The sequence below is a fragment of the Hevea brasiliensis genome, chromosome 9 (genome assembly GCF_030052815.1).
Source record: "Hevea brasiliensis isolate MT/VB/25A 57/8 chromosome 9, ASM3005281v1, whole genome shotgun sequence".
NCBI lineage: Eukaryota > Viridiplantae > Streptophyta > Magnoliopsida > Malpighiales > Euphorbiaceae > Hevea > Hevea brasiliensis.
Genome location: NC_079501.1, coordinates 72918539 through 72943371, shown reverse-complemented (window position 1 = coordinate 72943371; position 24833 = coordinate 72918539). Strand labels below are relative to the sequence as shown.

The 24833-nt window shown below is 35.2% G+C and overlaps 1 non-coding gene and 1 pseudogene across 1 annotated transcript; both read right to left on the bottom strand.

Annotated features, from left to right (window-relative positions):
• Positions 1–340: 340 nt before the first annotated feature.
• LOC131183565 (small nucleolar RNA R71) lies at positions 341–435 on the bottom strand (annotated as a pseudogene).
• A 19812-nt stretch (positions 436–20247) lies between these two features.
• LOC131183703 (small nucleolar RNA R71) lies at positions 20248–20354 on the bottom strand. Its single transcript, XR_009151740.1, has one exon. It is a non-coding gene; the product is annotated as a small nucleolar RNA R71 (small nucleolar RNA).
• Between the last annotated feature and the right edge of the window lie 4479 nt (positions 20355–24833).

Below are 24833 nucleotides of genomic sequence, written 5' to 3'. Positions count from 1 at the left end.
AGGATTCCATCTCAACGTAACTAGACTGGTAATTGATGCTTATAACTTTGAGCTAAAACTAGCATAGCTTTAGATGATTCAGCAATCCTAATTTGGAGGATTACCTATGGAGGATCCACACTATCACTTCCTATGCTTTCTTGCTCTTTGTGATACATTCAAGATGAACCGCATTTCTGAAGATGTTATTCAACTTAGAGTATTCCCATTCTCATTTAGGGACAAAGCAAGAAAGTGGTTATTATCTCAACTTACAAGATCATTCACCATGGGGGCTAATCTGTCTTACACCTTTTTAGTAAGATACTTTCCACCTGGAAAGACAGCTAAACTTTAAGCTAAACTCAACACTTTCAAACAAAAAGACAATGAATCTCTTTATGATGCATGGGAAAGGTACCAAGATCTTTACAAGAAGTGCCCTCACCATGATATTCAAGATTGGCTCCTCATATAAAACTTATACAATGGACATTTAACATCAACAAGGAGTAGCTAGTGGAGATCTAATGGAGAAAACTGCTACCAAAGCCTTTGACTCCTAGAGAGGGTTGCCTATCGCAACTTTAAATGGTCCAATGAAGAAGGTGACATAAGGACAATTGGAGCACTAAACTGGATGCACTAAACATGATTAATGCTCAATTTGACCAACTAACAATGAGGCTAGACAAAATGCAAGATAACATAATTAAAGTTAGTGATTCATTCTATGATAACTATAGACACTGAAGTTCAGAATGCAATAAGTATAGTGAACCCTCCATAAAATAGGTGAACTATGTGAACAATAATGGGAACTTTAACCAAAGAGCAATTGGAAATCCTTACTCAAATATCTATAATACTAGATAGAGGAACCACCTAAATTTCTCATGGTCCAATCAATAGAATCAACAAAACTAGCTGATCAATAAACAATAGGGCTATAAACCAGCACCACTAGGCTTTTGGAATAGGAATCAAAATCCACTCAATAGCCACACCCTTCTCAACCTCAATAGTTTGAATAAAAATGACTATAGAATCTATGATAGAAAGCTTTTTAGCTGCTTAGCAGCAACAAAGTGAGATCATTAAATAACTTACTTCTAAAATGGATCAATGGCTGCTCATAACAAAATGCTTGAGAATCAAATTACTCAGCAAGCTAGTTCTTCTAGAAAAGCCATTGGTAAACTACTTAGTCAATCTGAAATGAACCCAAAGGAGTAGTGCAAGGCAATCACTTTAAGAAGTGAAAAGTGATAGAAAACCAAAAACCAAAGGACAAGTAAGAACAAACAATTGAAACTTCTATGAAAATAGCACTTAAGCAAATGAAGAAGAAACACTTGCTGACAAGGTTATCAAGAAGAAAGAGGAAAAGAAGGAACTGCCCAAGCCTTATCAACCACCTTTACCTATACCCTAGAGATTCTAGGAAGCTAAAATGGAAAACCAGTTGGCAAAATTTCTTGAAGTTTTGCAAAAACTCTACATCATATTCCTTTCACTGAAGCTCTATCCCAGATGCCATCCAATGCTAAAATTTTAAGGAAATACTTTCCAACAAAAGGAAACTTGATGACTATGAGAATGTAGCTCTTACTGAAGAGTGTAGTGCGATACTAAAAAAACAAACTACCATTAAAGCTAAAGGATCTTGGAAATTTTTATATTCCTTATCTGATAGGTAATATGTCCATTGACAAAGCCCTTTATGACTAGGGAGCAAATGTCAGTCTTATGCCACTCTCAATTTGTGAGAAGTTGAATGTTGGAGAACTAAAAATAACTACTATCTCATTGCAACTCGCAAATAGATCTGTCAAGTATCCAATTGGTATACTAGAGAATGTTCCAATAAAGGTAGGCAATTTTTCATACTTATTGACTTTATTGTGTTGAAAATGGAAGGAGATGTTCAAATTCCCATAATCTTAGGAAGACCTTTTTTAGCAACCGCCAAAGCCATTATAGATGTTAAAAATGGGCGATTAACTCTCAAAGTAGGAGAAGAGGAGGTAGAATTTAACTTGTTCCAAACTATGAAGCAGAAGCTAAATATAGACAAATGCTTAAGGGTAGATATTATTGATGAGCTAGTGGAGGAAGAATTCAAAAATAGATATCCAGAAGATCCTCTGGAAGCCTGTATTATGCATAATAATACCATTGAAGATGAGAATAAAGAAATTACAACCTGTGTGCACAAACACTAGAGGTAAGCCCACCATTACCATTTTTCAAGATTACAAATAGAGGAACTGAAGTAAATTTCAACCACATTAGCCCAATCTAGCAAGGAACAAGTACCTTAGGTAGAACTAAAACCTCTTCCCTCCACTCTCAGGTATGCATTTCTTGGCCCAAACTTTACTTTTCCTATGATTATCAATGCTAGCCTAACTGAACTAGAAGAACATAAATTATTGAGGGAACTTAAAATCCATAGAAAGATCATAGGGTACACCATTGATGACCTAAAACAAATTAGCCCTCCATTTGCATGCATAGAATACCTATGGAGGAGAATAGTGTCTCGCTATTTTGCAACCATCGCAAGTGCACGGATCGTTAACAAGTAATAAAGTGATGAATAGTGTAAAGTTCCCATGAGTAATTTATTTAGCAAGTACCAATCTACACAGTATTTTTGACTGTCTAGGCTATCGAATACTTAGGGAATGAAGTTCGTTAATTTTAAACACTAGAATGGTAAACTTAAAATGAAGTAATCTATTTTGGAACAATTCTGGAATTAAGATTTCACACTTGAATCTTACTATGGATATTATCTAGTTTATTTACTGAATTTAGGGTCATTTTCCTTGATGGAAATCAGTCCTAAGCTATCCTAAATCCTCTCTCAAGGCATCTAGGGTGTATTCTAATTAACTTAAACCCTACTTTCATAGCGATTAAATTAATTAAAATCCTTTAGGATCTTTGACCAATTCTGAAGTTCCACAAAGGTATCAGCCTATGTCTAGGTTAGAATTCCTAGGTTCAAGATCTTGATTTTCTAATGTTAATCTTCACCTTTCAGTCCTTCAATTAACATATACAATCATAACTAAGTGGGTACCAGCACATAGCATGCATTAAGATCACAAGAAATTAAATCAAAAAACGAATCTCAAATCCAATAAATAAAACTCAGTGTTCATCCATAATAATAATTACAAGAGCTACTCTCCCAAATCCAGAATAAGAAAACTACTCACTCATGGTGAGTTCAACAAATATCATGATAAAAGTTAAAAACAATAAAAAGAGAGTTATGCAGAAGAAATAAAATAATAAAAATCTATCTAGGGAGATGAAACAAAGGAACCAAAGAGAGTTTGCAGCTTTGATCTTGTGGAGCTTCAGTTGGAAAACTTCTTTTGGTACTGATGTAGAGCTAGACAATAGCAGCCTTCAGCAGTAGTTCCGACAAAAGTGACCGACCTCTCCCCCTAGGGAGATGTTTTCTTTTCTATTTATATTGGTTACTCTAGGGTTAGGTCATTTTGAGTCTAAAAGGCCTTAGGAGTCTCGTTTTCCTTCAAAAACAGGAGAGGAATTCGAGTTATAAAACTGGCTATAGCATAGTACATGGCCCTTGTGTCACTACACGGGTCCCGTAATGTAGGGCCGTGTAACTTGCTGAAGGAGAATTACGAAATCTTATTATGGCACAGAAAGTTACACGGGTCTGCGCCAACTACATGGGCCTAGTTACACAGGCCATGTACTGTTGTTCTCATAAGGTTCTTCAAGCTGTTTCCCGACAGAGACTTACATGGGTCCCTGCAGATTACACGAATCTACTTACACGACCCGTGTACTTGTGTTTCTCCATTAATTCTCTTGACTTTCATCTGGCAGAGAGTTACAAGGGTCTGGGGCTTGGTTTACATGACCCGTGTACTTTGTATCAGCAGCAATTCTCTATCTTTTTACCTCTCCAAGCTTTCCTTTACACTTCCATACTCTGGGGCTTCACCCAAACACCTGAAATGATGCAGAAAACATGGAATTAAGGGCTTGATAATAGAAATTATGAAAACTAATGAATTCAACTACTATGCATGAAAATACTTGCCTAAATGCTATGAATTAGTATACAAATGTGTTTAAAAATATCTATACAATTCAAGTGTATCAAATAGAAACCCATAATTGAGCACTAAAGAAGATTCAACCCTAACATGAAAGAAGTAGTAAAGAAAGAGATTCTAAAACTATTAGATGCATGGGTAATTTATCTTATTTCTAATAGTAAATGGGTTAGTCCAGTACATGCGGTACCTAAAAAAGGTGGGATAACTGTGATAAAAAAAATGAAAATAATGAGTTAATTCCTATTAGGACAGTCATTGGATGGCATATGTGCATTGACTTTAGAAAACTAAACAATGCCACCCGAAAAGACCATCTTCCTTTCATTGATCAAATGCTTGAAAGGCTAGCTAAGCATTTATATTTATGTTACCTAGATGGATACTCAGGATTCTTCCAAATCCCAATTCACATTAAAAACCAAGAAAGGGCAATATTTACTTGTCCCTATGGCACTCTTGCCTATAAAAGAATGCCTTTTGGTCTATACAATGCCCCCGCCACTTTTCAAAGATACACGATGGCCATATTTTCTGACTTTATTGAAAATATTATGGAAATATTTATAAGAATATTTCTCTATTTATGGCACTACCTTTGATAATTGTTTAACTAACATTTCTAAAGTATTGCAAAAATGTGAGGAGTCGAACCAAATAATTAATTAGGAAAAATACCATTTCTTGGTTTGTGAGGGTATAATACTTGGTCACCTGGTATCAGAAAGAGGTATTGTGATGTCCCTTACCTATCTAAAATGTAGCCGAGCAAGGTGTGCCACATTTAGTGTCGGAGCACCCTACCTTATCTATCATGTACATTGTTAAGTTAAATTCCTTTTTATTTATATTATCCATGTGTGGAAATTTTTTTTTTTTCACATTTCATTTCTGTGGAAATTCGGACAGAGTTTTCTCTGTTATATTAGCATATGGTGGGTTTCACTATTTACCTATTAAAATCAATATCATATCTATTTCATATTCCATCTATCATCATATCATATCATGGTTACTCATAAAATTTCAAGAAAGTATATAATTCAGAAAAGATTCATATACAACCATTTACAATTAATTTACAATATCGAAATGAATTACACTCTATTTATGTACAATAATCCAAAAATACAAAATCTAATACATGGGCCCTACCAAAAACAAAATGCAGAGGTGACTCTCAAACTGTAGCAGATCTGGTCAAAACTCTATCAGAGCACTACTACTGCTACTGCTGCTGTTGCTGTGCCTAGTCTCCAACACTTAGTGTTGCATAATTTAAAATAAAAGTAACAAAATAATCTAACATAATTAATCTATGTATAATTTTATAAAATTTTATTCATTTACATATTTATTGATCTTTGGAAATTATTGAATGTATTAGGGTCTTTTATACTAATTCCTCTCATATTCTGTTTAATTAAATTAATATCAGTGCCCTAGTAAACTATAACAAATTATAAAGGCTGGATACCCGGGAGTATACTAGTTAGACATCCGTATGTCTATCAAGCATACATTGATCATGTCAGGCACAAGGCCAGCCGGTGGGCATAAAGCCAGAAATAATAATAGGCACTATGGCCAACAGGCAAACATAAAGCCAGTAGAATAATCATTTCAGTTATATGTTATCTATCAATGATCATTCATATGAGCATTACTACAATCTGTAGTCCCTGATTGGTATCCAAGCTATATATATAAGTCTAGGTATACTTTGGGCAAATTAGTATTATTAATTACTTTATATAAATTTTATGTCAATTTGTAGTGGGAAGTAGGTCCCACATACATTTTCATGTAATTTATGCATTTGGTAATTTAAGTAGGTAATTTACATATTATGTATTAAACAATTTCTTAAACCTTTCTTTAGGTTCAGATTTGGTGTACTATTTTTACCTAGAAAATTGGTCAAGATGTGGCCACTACATGGCCACACTTCCTTCATGGAAGTTGTACTCTATGTCTTGTCTTTGTTTTCCTTTTTGAATCAGGTCATTTGGAGTTTTAGAACTCAAGTTATGATCAAATAACCATCACTGGTTCATTGTCTCTTTCTGGGTTCAGAATTAGGCATATTATGAAGTCAATCTTTGTCTAATTAATTGGACATGTTACAGCCACTCCTAATGTTCTTCATAGGAGTTGTTACCCTATGTCTTATGATCACTTAGATTTTTGAATTACAATTTTTTGAGTTGTATAGAAAGAGTTATGGTAAATTTACTGGCCTGGACTCATGTACCCTGTGCCATCAGGGTTCAGGTTTAGGTCAGTAGCTTTGACTCCTATTTTAGGGTCCTTACACTCACAATTTGGGGAAAGTTGCTAAACCAAATTGGAGCCCTGTTTCTTAGGTTTCCATAATAGTTTGGCTCATCCCAATTGGAGTTTTCTAGTGGGAGATATGCTATAAAAACTGTTCTGGGGTCAAGTGATAGCTTAGTCCAATTCTAGATTTTGGTGTGCTGAATTGTTCTAGCAATTTGCCCAAGTTTCCTTAGGTTCTAGGTTTTTGTTAAAACACCAATATTGTAGATTTATTTCTTATAAAAACTTTGGCACTGTTTTCATTGCATTTGAAATTTTGTGGACCAAATTATGTCATTTTTGCCAAAACTAGTTGGGTAGGTGTCAGTCTAAAATTTCTGAGTAGTTTGGTTCTGGATAGTTTTGTTGACTTAACTTCTACTAGCAATTTGATTTGGTTAAAAGCAATTCTGGGCTCTGTGTTCTTCATGAAAGTTGTGCTCCTATGTTTATCCTTTTCAATGCCACAAGAATCAGATCATTTTGATCTTTCTATAGGAAGTTATGGCCAAATAAACATGTACTGTTTATTAGGTCAATTTTCTGGGTTTAGGTTATGGTCATCCGAATTCAAGCAGTTTTTAAGTTAATTTGGAGACAGTTTTTGGGCATGGTTTCTTCATAAAAAATGAGGAATTTTGACCCAAATTTCATCTCCAATTGGCCTCATACAAATTAGAGCAACACAACTCTAGTTATAACTCAATTTTCCCACTGGACTCATTAGTCCTAAAACCTGCATGAAAACACACTCCCAAATTTTCAATTTCCTCCAACTCCCTTACTTCAATTGGCATACATGCCACTTCTAATAGGCAACAAATAGTCTCAACAATACTAATTTCAAGTAATAACACCAAAGCCCCAAAGTTAGGTCAAAACCCTAACTCAAATTTCTCAATTTATGCATACCATATACAATTAAACAAATATATCATATCTTTCATGTTATCTAAGCTAGAATTGAAATTTTAATTCAATTAAATTCAACATCCCTCACTTCCCTAAGCTGACCAAAATTAGGGTCATGCAATTAGTCAACAATTCCTTTCAATTTCATTAAATTTCCACTCCCTTAGGCATGATTAACATACTTAAAGAAGAGAGGGGTAGTAATCTTGCACTAACCTTATTCAAGAGATATCCAAGCTTGCAGAAACTTCAATATTTCTCTCTTTCTTGGTTGCCACTAGTTCCCTCAAGGTGTGGAGATAATTTTTGGTAAAGGGATTTATGAGTTTTAGGGTGAGAAAGGAAGAGAAATTGAGCTTGCAAGTTGAAAAATGGTGGAAGCCTTCAAGGTGTGTGGTTCGGCCATGGAAGACATAAGGAAGAAGAAGATAACTTTTATTTCATTTTGTCTCTTTTTACTCTTTCTTATCTCTTATATATATAGTTGTTCAATTTATATTGGTGGTAAATTGTAATGATGTCATTATGACATCTTGCTTAGGTAATAAATTCTATTTCTTTTTCTTTTCTTTTCTTTTCTTTTCTCATTTCTATACATAATTTCACTTTTATGTATTTTATATTTTTTAATCTCTCTCAATTTAATTAACATTTAGGTCAAAATTCAACTCTGGGGTTGAAATGACCAAAATGCCCTTCGTTATGCTTATTGGATTATATTCTTCTATACCGATTAACTAAATTTTCTTTGACATTTTTAATGTCATTTATACCTCAATAAACCTTCAATTAAGTCCCAAAAATTATTTCGTAGGGTTCCTGGCAGGTCTGGGGTTAGCAACTGTCTTTATAGTTGCTTTCCGATATGGTCACCCATCGCCGCAGTCCCGGCTCCTTTAACCTATTGCATTTCATTTCTTATATTTTTCTTTAATTTTTCTTATCCTTTATTCTATCATTTTATGTCTCCTCACTATAGTTTAAGTTTATTTTCAGACATTCTAACTATCCGAACAAACATTAGTCATCGAAACAGTAGAATATACGGACTACCTAAGGTAAGGGCACTACAGGCATCGAGGTGGATAAAGCAAAAATAGAAGTTATTGAGAAAATGCCACCACCTACATCAGTTAAAGGGGTGCAAAACTTTTTGGGACATGTAGGCTTTTACCGTCGGTTCATTAAAGACTTCTAAAAAATAGCTAAATCTTTAACAAACTTGTTAAACCAAGATGTATCTTTATTTTCTATAAAGATTGGCTTACCTTTCTTTTTGAAGGATTAAGGAAGCATTGATCTCAGCACCAATAATGCAACCTCCAAATTGGAACCTCCCATTTGAAATAATGTGTGATGCAAGTGACTATGTAATAGGAGCTATACTTGGACAAAGAAAAGACAAAAAAAGTCTATGCAATCTACTATGCTAGCAAGACACTTGATGATGCATAAGTCAACTATACCACTACAAAAAATGAGTTTTTGGTTATTGTATTCACAATTGACAAATTTAGATCCTAACTAGTGGGGTCAAAAGTCATAGTGTACACTGATCATGCAGCCCTTTAGTACCTCTTAAACAAAAAAGAAGTGGAACCATGGTTAATTCTCTGGATACTTCTCTTAGGAATTTGACTTAGAAATAAAAGACAAAAAGGGAACTAAAAATATGGTAATTAACCATCTTTCAAGGCTCAAGTAAAAGGAGAGGGAGTTCCACATTATGAAACACCAATAGATGACTCCTTTCCAGATGAGCAACTTTTCTCAATAACTCAACCTCCATGGTATGCAGACATCGTAAACTACCTAGTATACCACCAGATCTATCTTATCAACAGAGGAAAAAGTTTTTATTTGATACAAAGGATTACATATGGGAGGAACCACTTCTATACAAAAGATGTAACAATGTACTTGTCAGAAGGTGCATCCCAAGGGAATAAGTTGAAAGCATACTCTAGCATTGCCATTCCTCACTTTATGGAGAACAATTCAATACTTTAAAAATAGCTACAAAAATAATGTAGTCAATCTTTTAATGGCCAACCTTGTTCCAAGAAGCAAGGAATTTTGTACTCACATGTGGTCAATGTCAAAAGATTGGAAATATTTCAAGAAAAAATGAGATGCTCTTACATGGAATAGTTAAAGTAGAACTCTTCGATGAATGGAGAATAGACTTTATGGGTCCATTCCGATCTTCACACAGGAATAAATACATCCTAGTTGCTGTTTACTATGTATCCTTAGTAATATGCCCTAGAGCATATCATTTATTATGTATCTTGTACATGTTTTATTAATAAAAAGGCATTTTCACTTTGTTGTTTACATAATGTATTTATGTGTAATAGAAAAGTCCATTGATATTTTGTTAGAAATTCTACTCTTAAGTTGTTAAAAATATGAGTGACAGTATTTCTAGCACAAAGTATCATAAATTGGTTCACAATCGAGGATACTTCACAATAAGGACATGACTTATGCAAAAAGATTGTAATCATGTTTGCTCCCAAGTTATTTATATGAGATGTAAATAAGATGGAATTGTGAGTCTCATGTCATATAACAAATATGATAGGCACTTATGCATGATAAGTAGGCCGAACCAGTGACACTTATGACAAGCACGTGGAGTTTACTCTTGTCAATGCATTGCCATATATTATATCAGTGCATATAATCTTTAGACTTGAGATAGCACAGTTGTCTTGTATATAGGTGGTTTGAGTTTGACACTGCTTTTATACTTGTACTGTGTATGGGTATATGGGCATTTGTTAGCTCCTACTAGTTATATATGGAGGTAGGTGTTGATCAAGATGGAATCTGTTACCCTAAATAAATAGGGATAAACTCCTATGTTCATTTAATTGTTCTTGATGTTTCAAGTTCCTAGCCAGGACAGATAGATTTAATCAGAAAAGAGTTTCTGATGAGAAAATCTTTTTAATCAAGAACTAGAATTAAAAGAGAACATAATATTCATAGCAAATGGGGTTTGACATAAACCATGACTTCAGCTCGAATTGGGATTTTGTAACAGAGAGATTCTAGTTCTTAGTAACATATGATTATAGGTTCATTTAAGGTATTCCTTATTACTGATTGGGTGGCCATGGCATGCTATGCTAGGTGTTAACCTTGGCCTTTGAGGTGCATAAAATGATTTAGAGAAATCATTTATAGTAAGAAAAAGTTCTGATGATATTAAGAGTTGATATCATATCTTATTGCCAATCAGTGATGAGCCTAGTGAGTCACACACATACACAAGTAATCATCAAATTAAATGTGATTTAATTAATTAATTAAAGAGTTTAATTGATTAATTAAAGAGTTTAATTGATTAATTAAATAGGTTTGGTTTGCAATAAGATTGCAAAGTCCCTAGCATGGCTTGAAACCAAATCTAGGTTATTGGATGTATAGTATAAGTTAAATTTATATTTAAAGTGTTTAAATATGAATTTAATTATGAGAAATTAATTAATAGAGATTAATTAATTAATTTATATTTGATATAAATTGATTAGAAGAGAAGAAATAATTATTTTGGGTTGAGAACTCAAAATTACAACATAAGGGTAATTTGGTCATTTCACAGGGTAACATGTGGCACCATGAGATGGTGACACATGGCACCATATAAGCTTGCCATTTGTCTTCCAATCATGCATGATGATCAAAGTCAAGATTAAATCTGGCTTTGACACTTGGCTTAATGTGATTAAGTCAATTAAACTAAGATGCAATCAGAAGATGACATGTGGCAAGGGTTTTGAGTGATGACCTAATTATAAAAGGGAAAGAATGAAAACTAAAATATAACATTCTGATTTTTATCTCATAGGTGCCGCCACCCATGAAGCCATCCTCCTCTTTTCTTCTTCTTCTCTCATCAATTCAAAGAGAATGGTCCATATTCTCTTGAATTAAAATTGCTAGAAATTGTTTCTAGTGTCCTATATACATCTACAACCTCTCTAAAGGCAAATCCCTAATTTCTAATTGGTTGGAAAGGCTAAAGAATTGAGAAGTGTTGCTGATACACCTTACACAGGTTGTGTAATCAAAGCCACAGACCTGCGTAACTTACTGCCAGGAGAAAGACAAAGAGCCAAGGAAGAATCAAAGTACACAGGCCATGTACCATGTCCTGTGGCAAATATGAAGACCCGTGTAAGTCTCTGTAGGGCCAAGCTTGAAGATTTCCCTAAAGTATAAAAGTACATGGGCCGTGTAATTAGGCCTGTGTAACTACCTGAGGCCCGTGTAAAGTCCTATCCCGATACAAGACACAATAATTCAAGCTCCAGTAAGTTACATGGCCCTGGGTAGTGTAGTGACACATGGGCCATGTATCACGCGACAATCAGTTTCCTGAGTTAGTTCCAGCTCCAGCTATGACAGAGAGAAGAGACTCCTAATGCCTTGAGGACTCTAAAAACCTAACCCTATATCATTCAATATAAATAGAGGAGCCGCAGAAAATAGAAGGGAGTTTTTAGTTTTGAAGTTTTAGGAGAGAAATCTTAATTCCAGACCTAATCTCACCTTCATATTCACATTCTTCACAGCCATCTTTGAGAGTAGATCATCAGTACAAGAGGGAAGCCTTCAACCGAAGTTCCACAAGTTCAAAGCTACAGAAAATCCTCATCGGTTCTTTTGTTCTATTTCTTTAAGACCATTCATGTTCTTTTATTTTATTTCTATTATGTTTGTTAAACTCACCATGAGTGAGTAAATCCTTGATTCTGGAATTGGGAGAATAATGCTTGTAGTTATTATTATGGATGAATACTGAGTTTTATTTATTAGACTTGAGTTTTGCCATTTGATTCAATTTCTTGTGATCTTAATGCATGCTATGTGTTGGTACCCACTTAGTATTAATTAAAAATATTAATTGAATGACTGAAAGGTGAAGATTACTATTAGAAAATCAGGATTTTGAACCTAGAAAATCTAACCTAGAGATAGGCTGATAACTTTTGTGGAGTTCCAAAATTAATCATAGATCTTAAAGGGTTTTATTAGGACTAATCACCAATGAAAGTAGGGTTTGGCTCTAATTGGAGCACACCTTAGGTGCCTTGAGAGAGGACCTAGGATATCCTAGGATTAATTTTTATCAAAGTAACGATCCTCGATCAAATGAATAGACGAGATTAGAATCCATAATAAGATTATAGTGTGAAATCTTAATTATGGAATTATTTCAATAGATAGTTTTATTCAAAGTTTATTTTCAACATCCAAAATAAGTTTAATATACTTTTCATTCATATTCGGTAGCCTAAACCGTCAGAACTGCTTTGTAGTTTGGTACTTACTAACTAAATTCCTCATGGGACGATATTTCACTCGCTACTTTATTACTTGTTAGCGATCCATGCACTTGCGGGGTTGAAAAGCGGGGTTGAAAAACCAGCAAATAAGTTTTTGGCGCCATTGCCGGAGAATTTAGTTTTAGTAATATTGAGCAATAGGCAATTTAGCTGATTTAGGCATTTATATTTACTGTTTAGTTTTATTTAATTTGTTTTCTTTCTTCTGTTTTCTCTTAGGTATTTGGTCTGGTGCATGACCAAAGCAAAACAGGAAGAAGTTTTGGGCTTGGATCCCGAGATAGATAGAACTATGAGAGCCATCAGGAGAGAAAGGAGACACTAAGAGCAAGATCAAGGAAATCTAAAAATTCTAATTATGGCTAACAATAACTGTAACATCCTCACTTTAGCTAGTCCGTACAGTCTACTGTTCCGGTGACTAATGTCGGTCCGGGCAGCTAGAATGTTTGAAATTATAAATAGACTAGAGTGAGGAGTTATTAAGTAACTAAATAATGCTCATAAAAATCAAAGAAAAATTTTAGAAACCAAATACACTAAGGTTAAACGAGCCGAAAGACCAAGGATGGGTAACCCGAAAGGGAAGTGACGGTGAAGGCCGTTAGCTTTCTAGACTGGGAAAAATTATAAAATAATTATTGAGACTCCGGAGAAGGGTTATTAAGGTTCTTATGGCATTAGAATGCCAAGAAAATACTTAGAAAAATTTTTCTATCGGTACACACAATTTTGGCTCGGTAAGCCAAACGGAGGGCATTTTGGTCATTTCGTTATCAGAGATGATTTTTGACCAACTTGTCCATTTATGTAAATGAATTATATGACATAAAATATGAATAAATATTGCTAAAAATTTAATTGAAATTAAATAGACAAGAAATAGTGAGAAATTGAAAGAAAATGGAATAATGACATCATAATGATGTCATTAAAATTCTCCCGACCAATCAAAACTTGACACATGGCATAATCTTATTTAAAAGAGGCTAAATGGGCAGAAAATGAAAAGAAGAAATCTGAAGACCTTCTTCTTTCTTCTTCTTGGCGTCACCACCTCCTCCATAGCTAACCAAAACCAAGCTTTTCAAAGCTTGATTCCACCACTTTTTACCCAACAAAACCCTAACCTAGCAACACAAAAAAGTGTTCTTACCTCTTGGCAAGTCTTTTGGGAGCAAAAAGAAAAGGAAAAGAGGAACCCTAGCAAGTGAGAAATCTCACTCCATAAGAGGTTAGTGACCAAAACCTTAAATTTCAATTCAATTTCATGTTTAAGCACTATATTGGTGATTAAATGACAAAGAAACTTGATGAAAGACATTGGTATGCCATCCCTTATTTTTAGCAGCCATGGTTAGGGTTTGATGGTGTTGAATTTAATGAAGTTAAAAGGGTATTAGGGCTGCCCACAATATGTATTTGCTAAGTAGATTGATGAAATAAAGTGAAAATGCATGAGTTTGAAATTGTTGAGTTAGGGTTTGGGTTGAAAAATGAGACTTTGATCTTGTGATGATGGAAGTAGGTTTTAATGGTCAATTAGTGACCATTTGGTTTGGTTTGAACCAGAAATGAAGTGAATTGGGTTGTGGGATTTGAGGTTGGAGTGGCTGCCTTGTGTAACCTGCAGGTTTGGCTGTGAGTCCAGCCTGTTTGGACAGCCATAAATTGAATTGTAGAGGTTCAATTGGTGTTTGGCCAATTGGCCATGAAACTAGACACATAATGGCACAACTTTGATGAAGAAACCATGCCCAGAAAACCAAACCAACTTGACCAAAAGCTTGCCCTAATTCGGGTGACCTGCACTCTGCCTGGGCAAAATGACCAAATGAACAGTATTTGGTCATTTGGCCATAACTCAATGTAGAAAGGTCCAATTGACCTGAAATTTTACCAGCAATAAGGTGACATATATACCAACAAGTTTTATGAAGAAACCTGACCCAAATTATTACCATAACCTAGTCAAATTGCCAACCAAACTTGAGTCACCAAATCTGGCAGAATCAGTTTTGCCCAGAATTTTGGAATCTGCCCAATCCGGCCAGTTATGGTATTTAGGCCATAACTTGAGCTACAAAACTCCAAATGGAGTGATTCAAAAAAAGAAATTCATCTAGACAAAATAAGGAACAACTTTCATGTTGATAACTTTTCCAAAATTCCACTGCAAAGATGACTAATGGAACAGTAAAGACAAAGCATGAAAATTGAAATTTTTGTCTAATTATCATTAAGCTTAGGGATGGTATTGGCAATCAATACCAACAAGTTAAAAATGTAAAATGTGGTATGTTGATGATATTTAAATTAATTTACCTATTGCCAATGCAAAAGTCAACATTTTAGTTGACCAATGAAGTGAATAGTAATCATAAAAATACAATTTCAAAGAATTACTTAAATGAAAAGTGCTAAATGCCCTAGTAGGCCTAATGTGATTGGATTGGATAGGTTGGCATGCCACTAGGGTTCTGTTAGCAGTACTGCGTATGGCTTCATGCCATTCTGTGTTTCATGGCTTCCCATGCCATTCTGTAACATAATAGCCTTTGGCTATGATATTGAGTTGTTATACTTGGGTTTAATCCCCGATAATTATTACAGCTTATTAGCTGTTCTGTTGCACACCGGGAGACACAATGTGACCGATGGTATGATGGTCCGAGGTACTTAGTACCCAGTGCCAGTTTACCCGTTTGTCCAGTCCAGTTGACTAAATTAGGTTACTCGGGCAATGTTAATAAATTTTACCAAACTTAAATCGAATAACACTGCAATAAATATTAGAAACTAAGTCTACCCAGAAATGTAAATATTCATTCTGCATATTTTATTTTAATTTAATTTATTTTATTTTATATTGTCACCACTAAGCAGAATTGCTTAGCGCGTCGCTTTTGCCACGCGCAGGTACAGGAGACTTAGCTGGGGAGTCTAGCAGACCGCATACTGGGTGAGCCATCATATCTGCACTCAGAGTTCAGAGTCACCTCACATTGCGGTGCATTTGGTAGGACATTAGGCCATCTGAGATATTTTGATATTTTGCCATTTTGTATTTTGTAAACTTTTGTTATGTACATTATAAACTCATGTAATCATATTTTTGCTGTAATTATCTATGAACTGTGTTCAGAAATAAATATGAGTGTTTCTCATTGAATTTGGTATGATATGAGATGAATGAAAATTTTGAGATATTGAAGTGAATTGAGAAATTGTTGAGAATATATTGGAGGTTGATTGAGAATAAGGTGATGATATTATTGGGAGTGTTTTTAACAGGTTCAGAAGAACTGTTTTTCCAATTTATAGCCGGCATTCTGCCGGATTTTCTATAAAATTTGCGGAAAAATTTAGTTTTATCAAAAATTATAAATAAATGAATTAAAAAGGATTAATTGAAATTGAAACATGAATTGGTGTTCCGACACACTGAGTGGCATAACTTGCTCGGCTACACTGTAGACGGGTAAGGGGTGTCACAATAACAATAGGCCAAGACTCTTGAGTGACTAGAGAGCTCCATCTATCCAAGGATTTCAACCCAGTGTTACGAGACCTACAGTGGAAGCCAACAACTTTGAACTAAAACCAGCATGGCTCCAAATGATTCAATAGACCCAGTTTGGAGGTTCACCAACAGAAGATCCACACTACCACCTCTAGTGCTTTCTGCCCCATGTGACACATTTAAGATGAATGGAGTTGTCACACCTTACCCCTCTGTAAGGCATAACATGATCCTGTAGAATACCTAATGAACTACCGAACTTCACCTACCGATAACTCATTAAGTACCCTACAAGGGATTTTAAAATAATTTTCTTATTTTTGACAAGTGGTGAGTATTTTCTAATAAGTACTTAAAACATTTAGTTAAAATTAAAACTAGTTAATATTTTTGGCCCATTTTATTTTTACGCAAATTTTATAAAAATTTTGACAGAGTTCTCTCTGTATTTTGAGAAACCAGTTCTTTAAATACCTGTAAAAAGCACTTCTAAAATTTTTTTTCAACAACTGCTTCAATTTCATACTCAATCTCAATCAATTTCTCAACACATTTATCAACTTTCAAATTTCAAATCCACTATCCAATGATCATCAAAATACTAGCAATCCATTTCATTCAAATTAAATAAAATAGTTCCATTCATATTTCATTAGAAACAAAACAATTTAGATACATCATTACAAAATTTACATTAAGAGAATTTCAAACTACAATATATATTACAACTTTATACAAATTTTATACAAACTGCTCAAGACCCATTTTTACATGTCCATACATTTATATGCAATACATACATCAAAAGAAATATTTACAATTAGGGTATAAATTATACCCGATGACTTTAAGCTGATAGCTCCTCACACCTCAGCAGCTCAGTCTGCTGCTTCTCTATTCTCTAAATCTGCGACAGCAATAAAAGCTATCGCTGAGTACTAGGACTCAGTGGTGCACAACATACTAAAATAATCTTTATGCAAAACTTAAATCACATTTATTCAGAAATTTGACTGAACATGAGAATTAAGTACAAATCATGCATTATGAGATTTTAAATGCAAACCAAGTTCATTTCAAAGTATCAAAACACATTTCATAAAACCCACAGTTAGATCATGCCATTCAAAACAAATAGAATCTCAATAGCCAGAGGCTAAAGAGAAATCACATCACAAGGCTAGTTAGCTCAAATATGTGGATATCCATTCACATCCTCTTCTACTGGCACACCTCAACACTTCTCCAGAGAAGGAATCAAAATTCGAAACTAATTACCCCCACTAGTCATGCTAGCGAGGTGTTCAAATATATGGTCATGACACTGTGGTTTCAAAACTTATCTTAACAATTTGTTAAACATTGTCATTTCAAATATACACAATAACTTTCACAATTTAAATCAAACATCATAAGAATGCCACAATTCAATATTTCACATTATTCAAAACAGTATGCAGAAGATAATTATAAAAAGTCTACGTTGTGCACAAACCTCAAGCGAGTAGCCTCTTGGCCTAGACTCGGTTCCTCGGGTTCTTTCTCGGTATTCCTTTCAACTGAAACACACAATTTTATAGTGTTTCAGTACCATAATTTAACATAAATCCAAAAATAAATTTAACTTCACTTTTACCTAGCTCTAACGTGCTAAATTCGACGTTCTTGAAATTTTGTGTTTCGGGTTACTATTCACTGCACTATTAAAGTCAAATTATTGACTTTCTAAGGCTTAATAGGTATGGAAATTCCAACTTTACCCACATACCACATTTTGGTCACCAAACTTGTTGGTTTTGGTCATTTTCTCAAACTTAGGTCTTTTAGGCAAAATTGCCAAATTTTCAGTTTTGGTGTCCTTAATTGTTTTCTGTTGGAATTTGGTAAAACTTTCTTCATAGAAAATGTTCCTTATTGTCTTAAGTTTATTCTCCTTTTTGAATCACCCCAATTGGAGCTTTGTACCTCAAGTTATAAGCAAATTACTATTACTATTTATGCTACAGAATTTGGTTCTGCAGATTTGTTGATCCAACTTCATTCAGTAATTTGATCAAGTTAAGTCCATAATTTGATCCGATTTTCTTCATATGAAATGTTCTACTATGTCTTAGGTTTCCATCGGTTCAAGAATCGCCTAAATCAGAGTTTTCTAGAGAGAGTTATAGCCATTGAAACTTTACTGTTCATATAGCAATCTGTAGTTCTGCAGATTCAGGTCACCAACTTTGCTCAGTATTTTAATTGGGTTAATGGGATAATTTGGGTTGGTGTTCTTCATAAAAGTTTTAGATCTATATCTTATCTAATTGTTGGTAAAATTTCAGGTCATTTTGACCTGCCTAGCTCGAGTTATGACCAAATGAACAAACACTGTTTATTTGGTCAGCAGAGGCAAATTTACGATTTTCCGACTTCGGCCACTTTGTTCACTAGGTTTTAGTCACTTTTTGGGCAGGCTTCCTAAATGAAAATTGTGTCATTTAGTGCCTATTTTTATCGCCAATTGGTCCCATATCCATTGGACTTGTAAAATTCCATTTTTGGTCCCTCAAAGGAGGTTTTGTCTTGCTGCAGCAACATGACCTTATCCAATCCGAATTGGCTTTTAATTCCAACACTTCTAACACACTTAATTAGGTCACAAGTGACCATTTTTCACTTCACATTAGGTCAAAGGCACCATTTACAAGTTTTTAACATTTTTGGCCTCTAAACCCTAATGTTCAAAACCCTAATTCACATATTTGTTACATTCATGCAATTTAAAGTGTGGCACTAACACCTACCCACTTAGATTGAATTGTATGCATGATTTATTGAAGTGAAACATATCACTTTCCCCCAACCCTCATAGCTGCCAAATTGTTTGTACTTTCATAACTTATCATTTTCTTTAACTTTTCATGCAATTTAGACTCATCTTAACTTAATTTCAAAGCTTAAAGAAGAAAAGAAAGGGAAACAAGTACTAACCTCACTTGTCAAATTTTCTTGAATTGCCAAGTTTGATTTTCCTTCACTTTTCTTCCCTCCTTTTCTTCTTTAATCTTCTTTTCTAGGGTAACTTCTTTAATCTTCTTTAATCTGCTTTTTAGGGTTTAGGGTTGAAACTTGTGGGGAAGAACTAAGTTTTTCAAGCTTTAAAAGCTTGTTAATGGAGGAACCTTGGGAGAGAAAAGTGAGAGAGAGATGAAAACGTTTTTTGAAGAAGAAGAAATGATTTTCTTTTTCTTTTTTATGAATTTTTAAGTCTTATGGAAGACCAAAAATGTAAATAAATTAATTAATTAATTATATTCTTTATGGCATCATGCATGAGGTCATGCATGATGTCATCGCCTTTTGACTTTTCCTTTTTTCATTTTCTTTTTTTTCTATTAGTTCTTTAATTTAATTTTCAATTACGAAATTTTCTTTTCTCTGATTTTATTTGACAGTTAGGTTAGGAGTCAGCTCTCGGGGCCAATTGACCAAATTGCCCCTCGCCGGTTCATCCCGGTTTGCAATTAATTCCATATTTCTTTCGGCTCCCTGACCTAATTATTTGACTGGCTTAACAGATCTTTTTTGTGATTTTCTCTTTTCCACTGTGTTTATAAGGGTTCTAAGGACCGCAGCGTCACTTTTTACGATTCGAAATTTGAGTTTAAAATGACTTCGCAGTCGTTCCCGAGAAGGTCACCCATCGCTGTGACTCTCGGCTCGTTTAACTTCTTCTGTTCTGTTTTTCTTGTTTATATTTAACTAATTGGACATTACTAATTATTTGTGTTTATGGCTTCTCCAGTTGTCTTAAGTATGGTTCTAATCCCCTTAATTTTCTGGACTGACACCGGTCACCGGAATAATGAAATATACCAGGCTATACAAATGGGGTGTTACAGGAGTATCTGATCAAGCTATAAGACTCAGAGCATTTTCGTTCTCCCTTTGAGACAGAGCAAGGAAGTGGTTACTTTCCCAACTAGCTGAAACATTCACCACTTGGGAAGACCTCTCACAAGCTTTTCTAGCAAGGTATTTCCCACCTACAAAGACTGCAAAGTTAAGGGTTGAACTTAACACCTTTAGACAAAAGGAAGGTGAATCACTCAATGACGCATGGGAAAGATATAAGGACCTGCAGAGGGAATGTCCACACTATGACATAGAAGATTGGCTCCTAGTTTAAAATTTCTATAATGGGCTACTACCCTCTATGAGGAGCATGGTAGATTCAGCTGCAGAAGGTGACCTAATGGAGAAAACAGTGGCACAAGCACTTGAACTTCTGGAGAGGGTCACATATCACAACTACGAGTGGTCAAATGAAAGAGAAAACACAAGGAGAACAACAGGGATCTTAGAAGTGGATGCCCAAAGCATGATAAATGCTCAATTTGATCAGCTCACGAAGTGGCTTGATAGAATGCAAGCCAACGCTGTTGGTACAAGCAACCAGCACAGCGAAGATTGTGGAGGAGGATATACAACTTCGAAATTCAACAACTTCAATGAACCCTCCACAGAACAAATGAACTATGTGAATAACGGAGGGAACTTCAACCAGAGGCAGCTGAACAATCTATACTCAAATACTTACAACCCTGGATGGAGGAACCACCCGAATTTCTCATGGTCAAATTTCCAAAATCAGCCAATAAACAAACAGCAAGGGTACAGACCACTAGCACCCCCTAGGTTTCTGAATAGAGAACAAAACTTTGCACAGGCACCACCACCTCCTCAACCTCAACAGCTTGAATCGAAGTTGACCATGGAATCCATTATGGAAGGCCTCCTAGCAGAGTAACAACAACATAATGAAATGATCAAGCAGCTAACTTCCAGAATGGACCAACTTGCTACTCACAACAAGATGATTGAAAATCAAATTGCTCAATAAGCAAGTTCTTTAAGCAAAGCTGCTGGTAAACTGCCTAGTCAACTAGAGATGAACCCAAAGGAGCATTGTAAGACAGTTACATTGAGGAGTGGAAGAATTCTTGAACAACCAAAGGAAGAACCAACAGAGGAAACCTATGATAAATCTAAAAGCCAAGCAGAGAAGAAAGAGAAAGAAGCCAAGAAGGATCATGAAGAGGAAGCAAGGAAGAAAAAGAAGCTACCAGAGCCATATCAGCCTCCCCTACCTTTTCCTCCGAGATTCCAGAAAGCCAAATTGGATAATTAGTTTGAGAACTTTTTAGAAGTTTTACAGAAACTCTACATCAGCATTCCCTTCACTGAAGCACTTTCTAATATGCCATCCTATACCAAATTCCTTAAGGAAATTCTGTCAAAGAAAAGAAAGCTGGAAGACTATGAGATTGTTGCTCTAACAGAAGAATGCAGTGTTATACTGCAAAACAAACTGCCTCCAAAGCTGAAGGATCTAGGAAGCTTTTCCATACCTTGTCTCATTAGCGATAAGAACATAGACAAGGCCCTCTGTGATCTTGGGGCAAGTGTGATTCTAATGCCTCTATCAGTATGTCAAAAGCTGGAGGTCGAAAAACTGAAGCCCATAAAAATTTCACTGCAATTGGTTAACCAGTCTATTAAATATCCAGTGAGTATAGTTGAGAATATCCCTATCAAGGTGGGTAAATTCTTCATTCCATTTGATTTTGTTATCCTTGAAATGGAAGAGGATGTTCAAATCCCTATCATCTTGGGAAGACCTTTCTTGGCTACCGTCGGAGCAATCATAGACGTAAAAAATGGGCAGCTAACTCTCAAGGTAGGAGATGAATAAGTGGAATTCAACTTGTTCAATAAGATAAAACACAAATTTGAACTTGATGAATGCTTTAAAATTGATACAGTTGACAAATAAGTTGAAGAGGAATTGCGTAAAACATATCCTAAAGATCCTCTTGAAGCATGCTTACTGTACACTCACAATGCTAATAATGAAAACACAAAAATTACAGCTTGCGCACAATATTTAGCAGCTCATCCACCCCTACCCTTGGCTCAAGCTTTCGAGGTGGAGGAGCTAAAGGAGGAACAACCCAAAAGCAAGCCAGAGAACAACATTGAATAGCTAGAACTTAAACCTCTCCTCTCCTCACTAAGGTATGCATTTTTGGACTCAAACTCTAAATATTCTATTATTATCAATGCTAGCCTATCTGATATAGAAGAAAAAATTGCTAAGGGTACTTAGGACCCATAGCAAGGCTATAAGGTATAAAATAGAATACCTGAAAGGGATAATCCCTCGATTTGTATGCATAGGATACCTATAGAGGAAAACAGTAAACCCACTATTGAACACCAAAGAAAGCTTAACCCAAACATGAAAGAAGTAGTTAAGAAAGAAATTCTGAAACTATTAGATGCAGGTATTATATACCCAATTTCTGATAGTAAATGGGTTAGTCCAGTACATGTAGTGCCTAAGAAAGGCGGGACAACTGTCATCCAGAATGCAAATAATGAACTATTCCCTACTAGGGTAGTCACTAGTTAGCGCATATGCATAGATTATAGGAAATTGAATAGTGCCACCAGAAAAGACAATTTTCCTCTCCCTTTCATCAACCAAATGCTAGAAAGGCTAGTAAATCATTCCCACTTTTGTTATCTAGATGGGTATTCGGGATTCTTTCAAATTCCTATTCTACCAGAAGACTAAGAAAAGACCACATTCACATGCCCTTACGGAACCTTTGCATATAGAAGAATACCTTTTGGTCTTTTTAATGCCCCTACTACTTTTCAAAGATGCATAATGGCTTTTTTTTCCAATTATATTAAATATATCATGGAAGTTTTTATGGATGATTTTTCTGTCTATGGAACTACTTTTGATTATTGCTTAGCTAACTTATCCAAAGTGTTGCAAAGATGTGAAGAATTGAACCTGGTCCTGAATTGGAAAAAATATCACTTCATGGTAAGAGAAGGTATAGTTTTTGGTCATCTGATATCAGAAAGAGGGATTGAAGTTGACAAGGAGAAAGTTGAGATCATCAAAAAAATGTCACCACTAACATCAGTCAAAGAAGTGTAAAGTTTTTTAGGACATGCAGACTTTTACAGAAGATTCATCAAATTTTTTTCAAAATAGCTAAGCCATCAACAAATTTATTAAGTCAAGATGTTTTCTTTGATTTTGATGAAAATTGCCTTGCTTCTTTCAACATGATAAAAGAGGCCTTGATCTTAGCACCTATTATGCAACCACTTGATTGGGAGCTACCATTCGAAATCATGTGTGATGCAAGTGATTATGCTGTGGGAGCAGTACTCAAACAAAGGAAAGATAAAAAAACTCCATGCCATTTACTACGCCAACAGAACACTTAACGACGCGCAAATCAACTATGCTTCCACAGAAAAGGAATTCCTAGCAGTAGTGTTTGTGATTGACAAATTCAGATCCTATCTTCTTGGATCAAAAGTCATTGTATACATAGACCATGCTGCTATCAGATACCTTTTGAATAAAAAGGAAGCGTAGCCAAGATTGATTCGATGGATCTTACTCCTTCAGGAATTTGACCTTGAAATCAAGGACAAAAAGGGGGTTGAGAATGTGGTAGCCAATCATCTCTCAAGGCTGAGACACAAGGACTTAGAAGAAGTTGAATACCTATTAGCCTTATCCCAAGGACTTAGACACAAGGACTTAGATGACTCATTCCCAGATGAATACCTATTAGCCTTATCCCAAGTTCCAAGGTATATTGATTTTGCAAATTTTCTTGTATGCAGGGTTTTGCCACCCAACATGTCTTACCAGCAAAGGAAGAAATTTATGCACGATGTGCGATACTACACATGAGAGGAACCTCTGCTATACAAGAGATGCAATGACAGGCTGATAAGACGATGCTTAGCGAAAGAGGATATAGAGAGCTTTTGGCACCATAAAAACAGTAGCTAAAATTTTGCAAGCAGGATTTTACTAGCCTAATTTGTTTAAGGATGTGAGATCCTTCGTGCTAGCTTGTGATCAATGCCAAAGAACAGATAATATTTCCAGAAGGAATGAAATGCTACTACACGGTATACTTGAGTTAGAGCTATTTGATGTGTTAGGGATAGACTTCATGGGCCCATTCCCCTCCTTCTTTGGAAACAAGCATATTTTGGTTGGTGTTGATTATATATCAAATTGGGTAGAAGCAATAGCCATGCCAACCAACGATGCCAGTGTGGTCACAAAGTTCCTTAAGAAGAACATCTTCATAAGATTTAGCACTCCACGAGCAATAATCAGCGATGGAGGAAGTCACTTATGTAACCAACAATTTGAAACACTATTAAAGAAGTATGGAGTGACTCACAAGATAGCCACACCTTATCATCCTCAAACCAATGGCCAAGTAGAAATTTCAAACACGGAGTTGAATCAGATTCTAGAGAAAACAGTAAATCGCTCAAGGAAAGATCGGTCCGTGAAGTTAGATGATGCACTGTGGGCATGCCGCACTACATATAAAACTCCAATTGGCACAACACCCTATCGAGCTTGAACACAAAGCTTATTAGGTGATTCAGACCCTAAATTTTGACCTCAAAGCTGCTGGTGAAAAAGAGCTCCTACAGCTCAATGAGTTGGAAGAAATCCGACAAAACGCATATGAGATTGCCAAAAACTTCAAGGACAAAACCAAAAGATGGCATAACAGAAGC